Consider the following 10,643-nt stretch of genomic DNA (forward strand, 5'->3'; position numbering starts at 1 on the left):
AAATTGAACAAGACAGATGGAGCAGAACCAGAAAAGGCTCCTGAGAAGGCCTGCCTGGAGAGATGGAAGAGCAGAAGGAGTGTTGCTAGGGGGCAAACCTTTCAAGGAGAAGGGAGGGCTCAACAGTTTCAAAAGGCAGGAGAAAGTCTGAAGATACAACTGGAAAGTACTGACCTTCCCATTTGGGGACCACTAGGGACCTTCTTGGAACAGTCTCCATGGTGGCCTCTGGATGGACACCAGATTGGAGTGGGTTGAGGAGTGAATAGGAGGGAAGGACATGGACACAGTCATGGAGTAGAAACTCATCTAGTCAGTCTGGCTGTGAATGGAAAGTCAAAGACATGGTGATAGGCAGGGAGGACAAGTGATCAAAGAGTGATTTTTTTTTTAATTGGGAAAGACTGCCATCTCTGTAGCCCAAACTTTTGATTGTATGCTAGTCTATAACGTGGTTTAACTTCTTTCCTAAAGGGCTGATAATGACCATACAAATCACCAAATATAGTGTGTTCTAGGACCTCAGCAGCATTTATGGTATGAATGAATGTTGAAACTGCCCAAAAAAAGAAATCCTTGAGCCAGGTACCAAATTCCTCCACCAACCTAGGAGAGTAAAAGAAGAAATGACTGTGAGAAAGAAATGCATTGAGTGATGTAGTAGATAATATGTCTCTCAAATCTTTGGTGGGATGGGAGATGTGGGTGATATGGGTTCAGCTTTAATGGTCTTTGGATCCCCCTGCATGGCTCTGATAAAAAGAAGCTGAGTAAAACAATGTAATAATAACAACAAAAAGACCTGGCCCTGGAACCTTTATCTGGATTCTACTTCCAGCTGTACCACCAGCTGTGTGACCGCCCTTTGGGCCTCAGTTTCTCCATCTGCTCTTTGGGGACATTGATCTAGACCTTCCCTGAGAACCTGCCACCTCTGACACCATCTCTGAAACCAGTCAGCCTGGATTTATATCCCAGCTTTGCTATTTTCTACCTGTGTGACCTTAGATGAGATACTTAACTTTTCTGTGCCTCAGTTTCCACATTTTTAAAATAGTGCTAATAATTGCCCTACCTCAAAGAGCTGTGAGGATAAAATGACAATTAATAAATGTAATACTCTTCGGATAGTGCTGGGTACCTAGAAGGGCACTATGTAGGCTTTGGCTACTGTTATTATAGTAGCCACTCAGTCCAGGGAGCCCCAGAGTTAGTAGATGAAGGATGCTGGCCTCATTTAAAAGGGCAAGAGAGAAGACACCCTAGAATAGAGGTGGGCAAATTTTCCTACACAGAACCAAGTAGTAGATATTTTGGCTTTGTGGGCTCTATGGTTTCTATTGCAACTACTCACTTCTGCCTTTGTACTATAAAGTAGTTGGCCGGGTGCGGTGGCTGATGCCTGTAATCCCAGCACTTCGGGAGGCCGAGGCAGGGGGATCACCTGAGGTCAGGAGTTCAAGACCAGCCTGGTCAACATGGTGAAACCCCATCTCTACAAAAATACAAAAATTAGCTGGTCATGATGGAGGGTGCCTGTAATCCCAGATACTCGAGAGGCTAGGCAGGGAGAATTGCTTGAACCTAGGAGGCAGAGGTTGCAGTGAGCCAAGATCACACCATTGCACTCCAGCCTGGGTGACAGAGCAAGACTCCATCTCAAAAAAAAAAAAAAAGAAAAAGAAAAAGAAAGCAGTCACAGATGACATGCAAACGAATGGGCGTGGATGTTTTCCAATAAAACTTTATTTACAAAAATAGGCAGTGAGCTGGATTTGGTCCATAGGCCATAGTTTGCAGACTCTGTTCTAGAACAAATGTCCCTGGAAAGAGGGATAGTGAGTTTTCCTCTCTGGTGGGTAGAACTAAGAAATCCCATGCATTCCCCGTCCAAGCCGGAGCTCTGACCACTCTGGCTGCATATTCACTAAAAAGCAAAGCTCCCAACTCACAGAACAAGCAAATAATAAACGAGTTTTGAAAATAATTAAAATTGAAAATTGATTGTCTGGGCCAAAACAGATTTATGCAAAGGGTCCCTGCCCCACTGGGAGTGGAAGGAGGGTTTCTAAGCTCTGTGTTGAACAAGCTAAGCATTTTTTCAGATTATTCCCAGCATAATATGCCAAAGGGAATAGGCTCCATTTATTATTTCCTTAAAAAAATCAATGAGCTGAAACATTCCCTCTAGACCTATAATATTTATTTCAATGTTCTGTCAATAAATATAACAAGGTTAGCTTTCTATCAGTTTAGTTGGAAGAATCATTTGAGGGAAGTTCTATTTGTTAAGCTCGATTACAGAAAGCAATCAATAGAGGAAAATTCCCTGGTCACTATAGGCAAGAATTATAGAGCTCAGAGGAGCCATCCCAGGAAGGAGATTGATGCTACTGTCCCATAATCCTTCCCTCCTTCCCCCAAAGGTAGGAGATGTGGGTGCAACCTTGAGTTATGGAGTGTCAGGCTGGAGCAGTCCCCATCTGGTGCTGACAGGGAAACTGAGGCCTGGGAGAGAAAGGGAATTATTCAGATCATAGAGTGGCAGAATCAGAACTAAAATCTAGATATTCTAATCTCAGATTTCTCCCAGGCCTTGAGCTATTCGGTTGGCTCAGGTTGGACACAGGATACAGAGACCCTTGGAAAAGGAATGCTTTTCTCTTTCATTTGAATTCAGCTTTGTTGGACAAGGCTTTTCAAAAGATGGATCTGGGTAAGATGGTCTCAGAAAGATGTTTGAAAATATGCTCTTCTGTGAGTTGGGAATTTCTGAGGGCTTGGAGAGTTGGGGGAGATATTTCACCAATTTACCCTCACCCTCCTACACAACCACATATACCCACACATGGGACACACACTTTCCTGGCTAAGTTGGCAGGTGTGTCTGCTCTCATAGAACTTGAATTTCACCTTTTGGCATTGCTATGGGACTTGGCTAGATAAACCTACTCAATTATACCTCAGTCTTCCACAAGATGAGTCATGGGAAATACAGGATTTGGGGTCAGAAAACTTGACTAGTTGGCTCAGCTCTGCCATATTCTTAGCTAGGTAAAGTCATTTCCTCTTCTCCAAGCTTCTTTCTTCCATCTGTAAAATGGGAATAATAATATTGACACTTTTTCATAGATCAGAAGTATAAAGAATACATGATATTGCTGGAAAAATAACAATTATTACTACGATTGATTATTTAATGGTTAGTAGCATTATTGAATTTTTGGTAGCATTTATTGAATGCTTTCTATATGCCAACATTGAACTAAGCATCTTACATGCTTTATCACATTTCATTCTCACAACAACATTATGAGGTGGACGATATAAATATCTTTATTTTACAAACATGGAAAATAAGGCCTGAAGCTTAAATAACTTGCCCAAGGTCACAAAGCTAGAAAATGGTGGATTGAAGACTGAACCCATGTTATCCAACTCCAAAGCTTATACTTAGAACCTCTACAATCAGAAAGATTACAGTAGAATCCTGATCTGGAAGGAGGGAATTGCCTTTCCTCTCCACACCCATCTCCCAATCCACCTCACTCATAAAAGCTAAGTCCCAGGATGCCTGTGGGTCTTCATCTTTCACCTCCTTGAATATCCAAAGGAGGCTTCAATGAGTCAAGAGCTATATGGAGACTACCCCAAGACATGCTCATCAGCAAGAGGTCTTCAACCTTAACCAATTCACCCCTCACCTAGAGATTCAATTATCCTAAGCAAAAAGTTGTAACAACTCTCCTGATCTGTCACTGAGTTTGGATGTTGCTGGGGGAATTGGAGAGAAGAATTTAAGATGAACAATTATTCACTGAGTTCCTACCATGCCAGGCATTATTCTAGACACTAGAAATACAAATACATTCCACAGCCTGCTGAGCGTTACTCCCTGGATGTTTCTCAGTATATCCAAAACTAAATTCAATGTCCCACCACCCAGTCACCTAAGCTAGAATCCTGGGAATTTTCAGACTCTGCCCCACCTCTCACACCACCCAGCACACATCTACTGAGTCCCTACTAAGTCCCAAGTGGCCAATCACCAGGCCCCGGTCATTCTGAGACACCACTATCACCATCTTTAGATATTATATTTAAGGCCATGGGGAATTCAGACTCTGGGGAGACTGTCTGGGTAGCCAAAATCATTCCAGGAGATCCATGAAATAATAAACATTATAATCCAAATGCACTGGGCTTGACTAGCCCCTGAACACCAAGGCAGTCTCATTACTCTGAGAACTTGGAGCCCCCAACTAACTGATAACAAGAAATCCAGTCTTTTGAAGAGTTGTCTTCAACTCTACTTCCTTGCACCTCCCCTACAAGCATATCTCTGAGAATCTCAAGGGCCACCATTGTGTTTCCACAAACCAGTCCTTGACCCCCTTCATCACAGTGAAAATCAACTAAATGCCATAGCCTTGGGACTCAAAAGTTTTGCAGGGTTACCACTCTGGGTGGCTCAAACAGAACTGAAACTTGGAGTCTTTGCTATCCTAAAGAGAGAATCATCTCTCTCTGTTAGGCTAAGCTAGAGAGGTCTCACCGCATTATTGATGGAGTTTCAATATTCAATGGTAAAATTATTTAATGCATACATAGAGCCCTTTCCTCCCAGGAAGCAGCTGCCAGTAAGAGACCTAAGCAGGACTTGCCCTAGAGCCACTGACTGGCCTTGGAGGGGACAAAGAGTGCTCAGACAAACGTCTGTCCATGCACTAAGGCAAAGTTCTGAACAAATTGATCTGAAACAGATCAAGGGAACTCTTGTCCTATTGATTCTGTTCACTATAAAATATCCTGCGTCCACCAACTTCTCTCTCCATCTCTACCACGACCATCACACAAGTCCTAATCACCACCTTCTTATGTCTTAACTACTATAACTGTCACCTAACTTCCTAAATCCATTCCAACCCTTCCAATTCACTCTTCACACAGCCACCAAGGTGATCTTTTTAAAATACAAATCTGATCATGTGCCACCCTTGCTTAAAACCCTTCAATGAATTCCATTGCACTTACAGCAAAAATTTAAATTTGACTGTCTTCTTGTATTCTCTCAAAAGCATAGCTCTGGCCATATATTCACATGAACTTGGGTGCAAGAGATAGTTCCCAAGAGGCACAAGTAAAGTAGGGAATGGGGAAAGTTCACAGGGAGGGTAGAAAAGTTCTAGACATATTCCTCATTGTCCCCATTATGTAACAGCAAACCTAGCTCCTCTCTCTGTATGCTGGTCTACTGGCATAAAGAACCCAAAATAACTTGGTGGGAATCTTTGGTTTAGGTTCAATAGAATCCTTACTATTTCCCCTAGTGAAAGTGCCTCATCCCTTGGGACCAAGACCTCTAAATCCACAGAGCCTTAAGATTCTCGGATAAGAAGCACAAGTTCCCCCAAGTTGGTCCCTGGAAATGATGGTGAAAGGGCAGAATCCCACTTTCACCCCTTGATCCCTAGATCCATATATTCTAGCCATTGTAACATGACACTACTCAATGGCCATTAGTGTTAACATATACACTGCATCCTGGAGAACAGAATTCTAGACTTACAAGTACCATTCCTCAAACTGCCACCTTAACTGAGTTTTTAAGGGATGATTATAACATTCTATCAAGCCAGCAGCTTCCAAGTAATTTGGTATGTAATAGGACCAATGCATCCCAACGTCATTTGTTCATTGTCATATCTCCTTTGCTGTAAAGTGGGGGGTCTGGATCTGAGAAGATGCTATGTAGAATTCCATGTCACTAATCACTCTGTAAGCCCCTGGGTAGTGGTGCTGGCATAGGTACCATGGGCTAGGAAGACAAACCCATGTCCAGAGTTTTGTCAGTCTCAGTAAGGACAAATTGTTGCTTCTTCCAGAGGCAGTTGCCACCAAATTGTCGGTCATTCTCCATAAGGCTCAGTACCATGCTAAGGGTTCGATGTTGGGCCCTGCTGTTGACAAGTCACACATTTAGCAGCTGCATTGGCTATATCTGCCTTGGTGAGAGGAAGCCCATGTTGTTGAACCTATGCAGAGCCTCCATCCCTGCCACCATACATGGGACAGCTGAGGACAGAGGCTGGTTGACACTCAATGGACAAGTCTTGTCTTCTAGTTGTCTGAAACCTTTTCCACATTGGATGCTTTCTGGGGAGCATTAATATCAGACACAAGAATAAAATTTTGTGTCCATTCCTATAAGGCCATCCATGTTCCTTATCCCCAGACTCCTTAGCATTGATCATTTCAAATTGCTTCTTCCAGGCCCCTGACCAATTAGCCAAGCAATTCGCCATTGCCCAAAACTTTATGTATATACCCGTGTCAGACCACTCCTTTCTCCACAAAAAGTTAATGATCTAACTGTACTGCCTAAAGATCTCCTCTCAATGCTGCACTTTAGGGTCACCACTATATTGAACTGACCCATGTTTGAATCAACCCAGGATTTTTCCTCCTCCATTAACTGGTCATAGGAATCTCCTGACAAGAGGATATATGTGAACTGAGAGGAAGATGTTGGTTCAACCAAGATAGATGACATGGGAGTCTAACCCACCCGTTCATGCACTTACTTGAGCCTCTGAACCTGTTCAGATCTGACTCAAATGTACCATTTCCTTCATACGATGGATTGCTAATATGTCTAGCCAACCTTGTGACTCAGACATGATAATACCTAGCTCATGATGGCCAGCTGTGGCCATACAATCACTTAATGGTCCATGGTCAGGTGCTCAGTCTCTGCTAGGGCCCAGTAACACCCCAGGAGCGGGGTTTTCAAGCACTGAGTAGTTCTCTACTGAAGAAGGCATAGCCTTGCTCTATAACTCTAAGGATTTCCCCTGTGAGTCTCCTAATAAAGCTTGTCAGACTACAGATACTTCTAACACTATTGGTTTACCAGGGCATATGACACAAGAAATAGGGAAGTTTACACTGCAGCCCAGGCTTGCTGCTGAGTCCTCTTTTGATCTAAGATCCATTCAAAGCTGGCAGCCTCCGGGGTAACTCAATACATGGGTTAGAACACTATTCCTAACTATAAGTATTAACTACCTCAAAACTCCAAATAGGCCTACCAAGAACTATGCCTCTTTCTTTATGGTGAGAGATTCAAGGAGCAATACCTCTAAACGCTTGATTAAGGCTTCAAGCCCTGAATCTTTGTAAGCTTTATGTCCTCTTGACATGCATGTCTCTTACTACAGCATCCGCTCCTTGCCACTTCCTTTTTGTTGGATTTGTTGAGAATGATGCCATCAGTATAGTGGACCAGCATGATGTTTTTGGAATGTCAACACAATCAAAGTCCTTTTAGACCATATTGTGACAAAGAGCAAGAAAATCAACATAGCCTCGAGGCAAGACAGTGAATATATATTGCTATCCTTCCCGTGTGAATACAAACTGCTTCTAATCCTTTTTTCTGATGTGAATTGAAAAGATCAAATACCATGTATCAAATGCTGGAGGCTATGTTGATCTGTTCTAGTAAAGATACCATATCCAGCACAGCAGCTACAATCAGAGCTACCCCTTGTTTTGGTGGTCCACTGGTCATTATCCTTGACCAATCTGGATTTTTAGGTCCCTATCAATAAATTGAATGGGAATGTGGTGGGGAAAACCAACCCCTAAATCCTTTAAACCTTTGGTGGCAGTGCTAATTTCTACAATGCCACCTAAGATATGGAATTGCTTTGGATTTAATATATTGGCCAAAGAGTTAAAGAGCATTTTTAAAGACCTCAACTTGGGCTTCAGAACCAATATGAAGGTTCTGTCAACAACTAAGTATATCCATGCTAATTACATACTCAGAAACGAGGAAAATCAACAAAGCTTCAGTGTGGGCATCTATTGAACCCACTGTAAGACAAAGTTAAACCAGGGTTCCCTTATCATCTGCCCTCAATATGCCCAATTCTAATATGGGGGCGATTGTGGCATTTGCACTCCCAGCTGACTCATACTCCACAGCTCTCAAAACATCTTATTACTCCCTCTTTTCCTCATGTACAGGCACTCTGATAAATAGATATATGTCTCTTTGGAGAAGGACTGGGGAGATGTTTATTGTAAACACTTGAAGTGGCTTTGCAGAGTCCTTCCTCAAGGGGACTTGGCCTCCTCCTCAATCAATGGACTCTGGGTCTGAAAAGGGGCTCAGATCTGGAAAATGGCTAAAGATTCATTATTTTCTATTATGCAAGCTGCCATAGGCCTTGATCTTTTTTGCTCACCTGTTCTTGATCTTTTTTGGTTATGTAAGGTAAGTAATACTTTGTGGGTTGCCCATATGTCCAGTTCCTAGGAATATGGTCTGTTAGCTATCAGCACAGATCCTTTGGGTGAAGACCTCTAGCTGCCACTTGACTCTACTGCTTGATGTGGCAAACAAGTCCACCTTTCCTCTATTACTCGCTGGCACCTGGCCTCTGCTATTCTAAAATTCCATCATTCCCATTGTCATTAAGGAGCCCAGTTCCAGTGCAGCATCTCTTACCATCAATCCTGCCTGAAGAAGATAGCCACTACTGGCTCCTCAATAATATTGTATATCCCTAACTAGTGCCTTTCTTATTGCTTTAGTGAGGGGAATATCCTCTGGACTTTTCTAGAAAAATAGTCAGTGGGTATCATATTCTCACATCACATCTCTAAGTCTTCTGATTACTTCCTCAATACTCTACCAGCAATTCCAGCATCCCTCCATCTAATTAACTGCAGGTCCAAGCTTCATGGAGACATCCTGGCAGCATCTTAGCAGTGATTCCAAGTGTCCTTTCCAGACATTAAATCCTTAATCCCAGGCAAGGGTTCCTAGATCAATAAACACTCCCTGATCTAGACTTATATTTCCACCCCCAACCCCGCCCCAGTCTGGGATCCACCTCTACATGGATGCCCCCTGGTTCCTCCTGGTACATGTTGGCAGCTCATTCGGCAATTTTGGTGAATGAGGTATTTCCTCCTGGAGCAGGGTCTGTACTTACTTGCTCAAGCTATGCTGAGACCTGACCCCGGTTAGTTTTTCTGCTTCTAAGTGACTTTGCAACTCTCTCCATTAAGAATGGCAGAGCCACAAAATGGAAGGTGCCTGGGTCCCTGATTGCCACTTGGAAGAAAGCCACCGCTTATCAGAACATCTATTTTGGAGACAAAAAATGAACTTTTTTCTGTTAAGATACCAAGATGTTAAACGTTTATCTGTTATAGCAGCTGGCCTTGCCTTAACTAATACAATGTTCTAGTTACCTCCAGGCCTCAGAATCCAGAACAAACTGAACCAAGACTCCAGAAAGAGGAGGAAAATGTCCCCTCCAGCTAAATTCCACCTCATACCTCCTCATTTTCTGCTCCAGGATTCACTTCCTCCCAGGATGACTGAAATTGGAAATGTCATTCCTTTCTAAGAGAAGTCTTACCCCCAACCCACATAAGTGCCATCAAACCCTAAAGCCTTAACAAGCAATAATCGGCATTAGCACATTTCCTGAAGTCTGAGGTTTTCTGCCTTAATCCTACATACGGGTCCTCACCAGCCCCACAGGTGGGGCTAACTAGGCTAACTGTGCTCAATCTAGTTTCTTTGGGCTGACCACAGCCCAAACGTTTCAAAAAGTCTCTCCCATGCTGACCTTATTTTACAAAATGATTTTTTCATCAAAGAAGAGGAAAAAGAAGAGAAAAATGAAAAGGAGAAAAAAGAGGAAGAGAGGTAGGAGGTCTGTTTGTAAAAGATGCTACTTTGCTATCAGTACCCCACAAATCATCCACACTGGAGACCTTAGGAGGTATCTGTTTTGTCAGAGTACAGGCCAGAAAGTAGTACGGTGTCTGAGAAGGAATTCTACTCAGCATCTGGAGAGCAGATTCTGGAGCTGACTCTGCCACTCACTGGCCCTGAGTCTTGTCTACTCTCTGGGTCTTTGTTTTTGCATCTGGAGATAATTCCTGTTTCTCAGGCCACAGAAGCTAGAGGTGAGAATAAGAGTAAATAATAGCCCAAAACAGATGGAAATGGATCTACCGTCACTGCTTCAGTGCCACAGTCACTATCACTGCCACTGAAACCACTATAGTGCCATTCAATCATTCATGCAACAAATATACATTGCATGTGCTAGGAATACAAGAATAACAAGGAAGCCGTGGCCCCTGCTCTCCTAGAGCTTACATTCTAGTGGAAGAAACAAGTGTTCATAATATAATCAAACAAATTAGTATATAATTACAAACTGACATAAATATTCTGAAGGAAAGCAACACATTCTGTGAGAGCAAATAAAGAATAAGTTGGCTTAAATACTTATCCAAGGACGTAACATTTGAACTGACATCTGAAGCATACGTAGGAGTTAACCAGGCAAAAATGAGAGGGTGGGGGAAGAACATTCTGAGCAGATGGTATAACAGGTGCCAAGGCTCTGCAATGGGGGAGAGGGACAGGAATGTGTCAGTGAAAGTAAAAGGCCAAAGGGGAGACTGCTGTGAAAGGAGGCTGGAGAGGCAGGCAAGGCTGAATCCTGTGGTCTGAAGAACACATTAAAGGTGTCGATCTTCTTGGTAAGCGCAATGGGAGGCCAGTGAAGAGATTCAGACAGGGGAAGGAACGTGACCAGATTGGT

This window comes from Macaca mulatta, chromosome 1, assembly GCF_049350105.2.
Source record: "Macaca mulatta isolate MMU2019108-1 chromosome 1, T2T-MMU8v2.0, whole genome shotgun sequence".
Taxonomy (NCBI): domain Eukaryota; kingdom Metazoa; phylum Chordata; class Mammalia; order Primates; family Cercopithecidae; genus Macaca; species Macaca mulatta.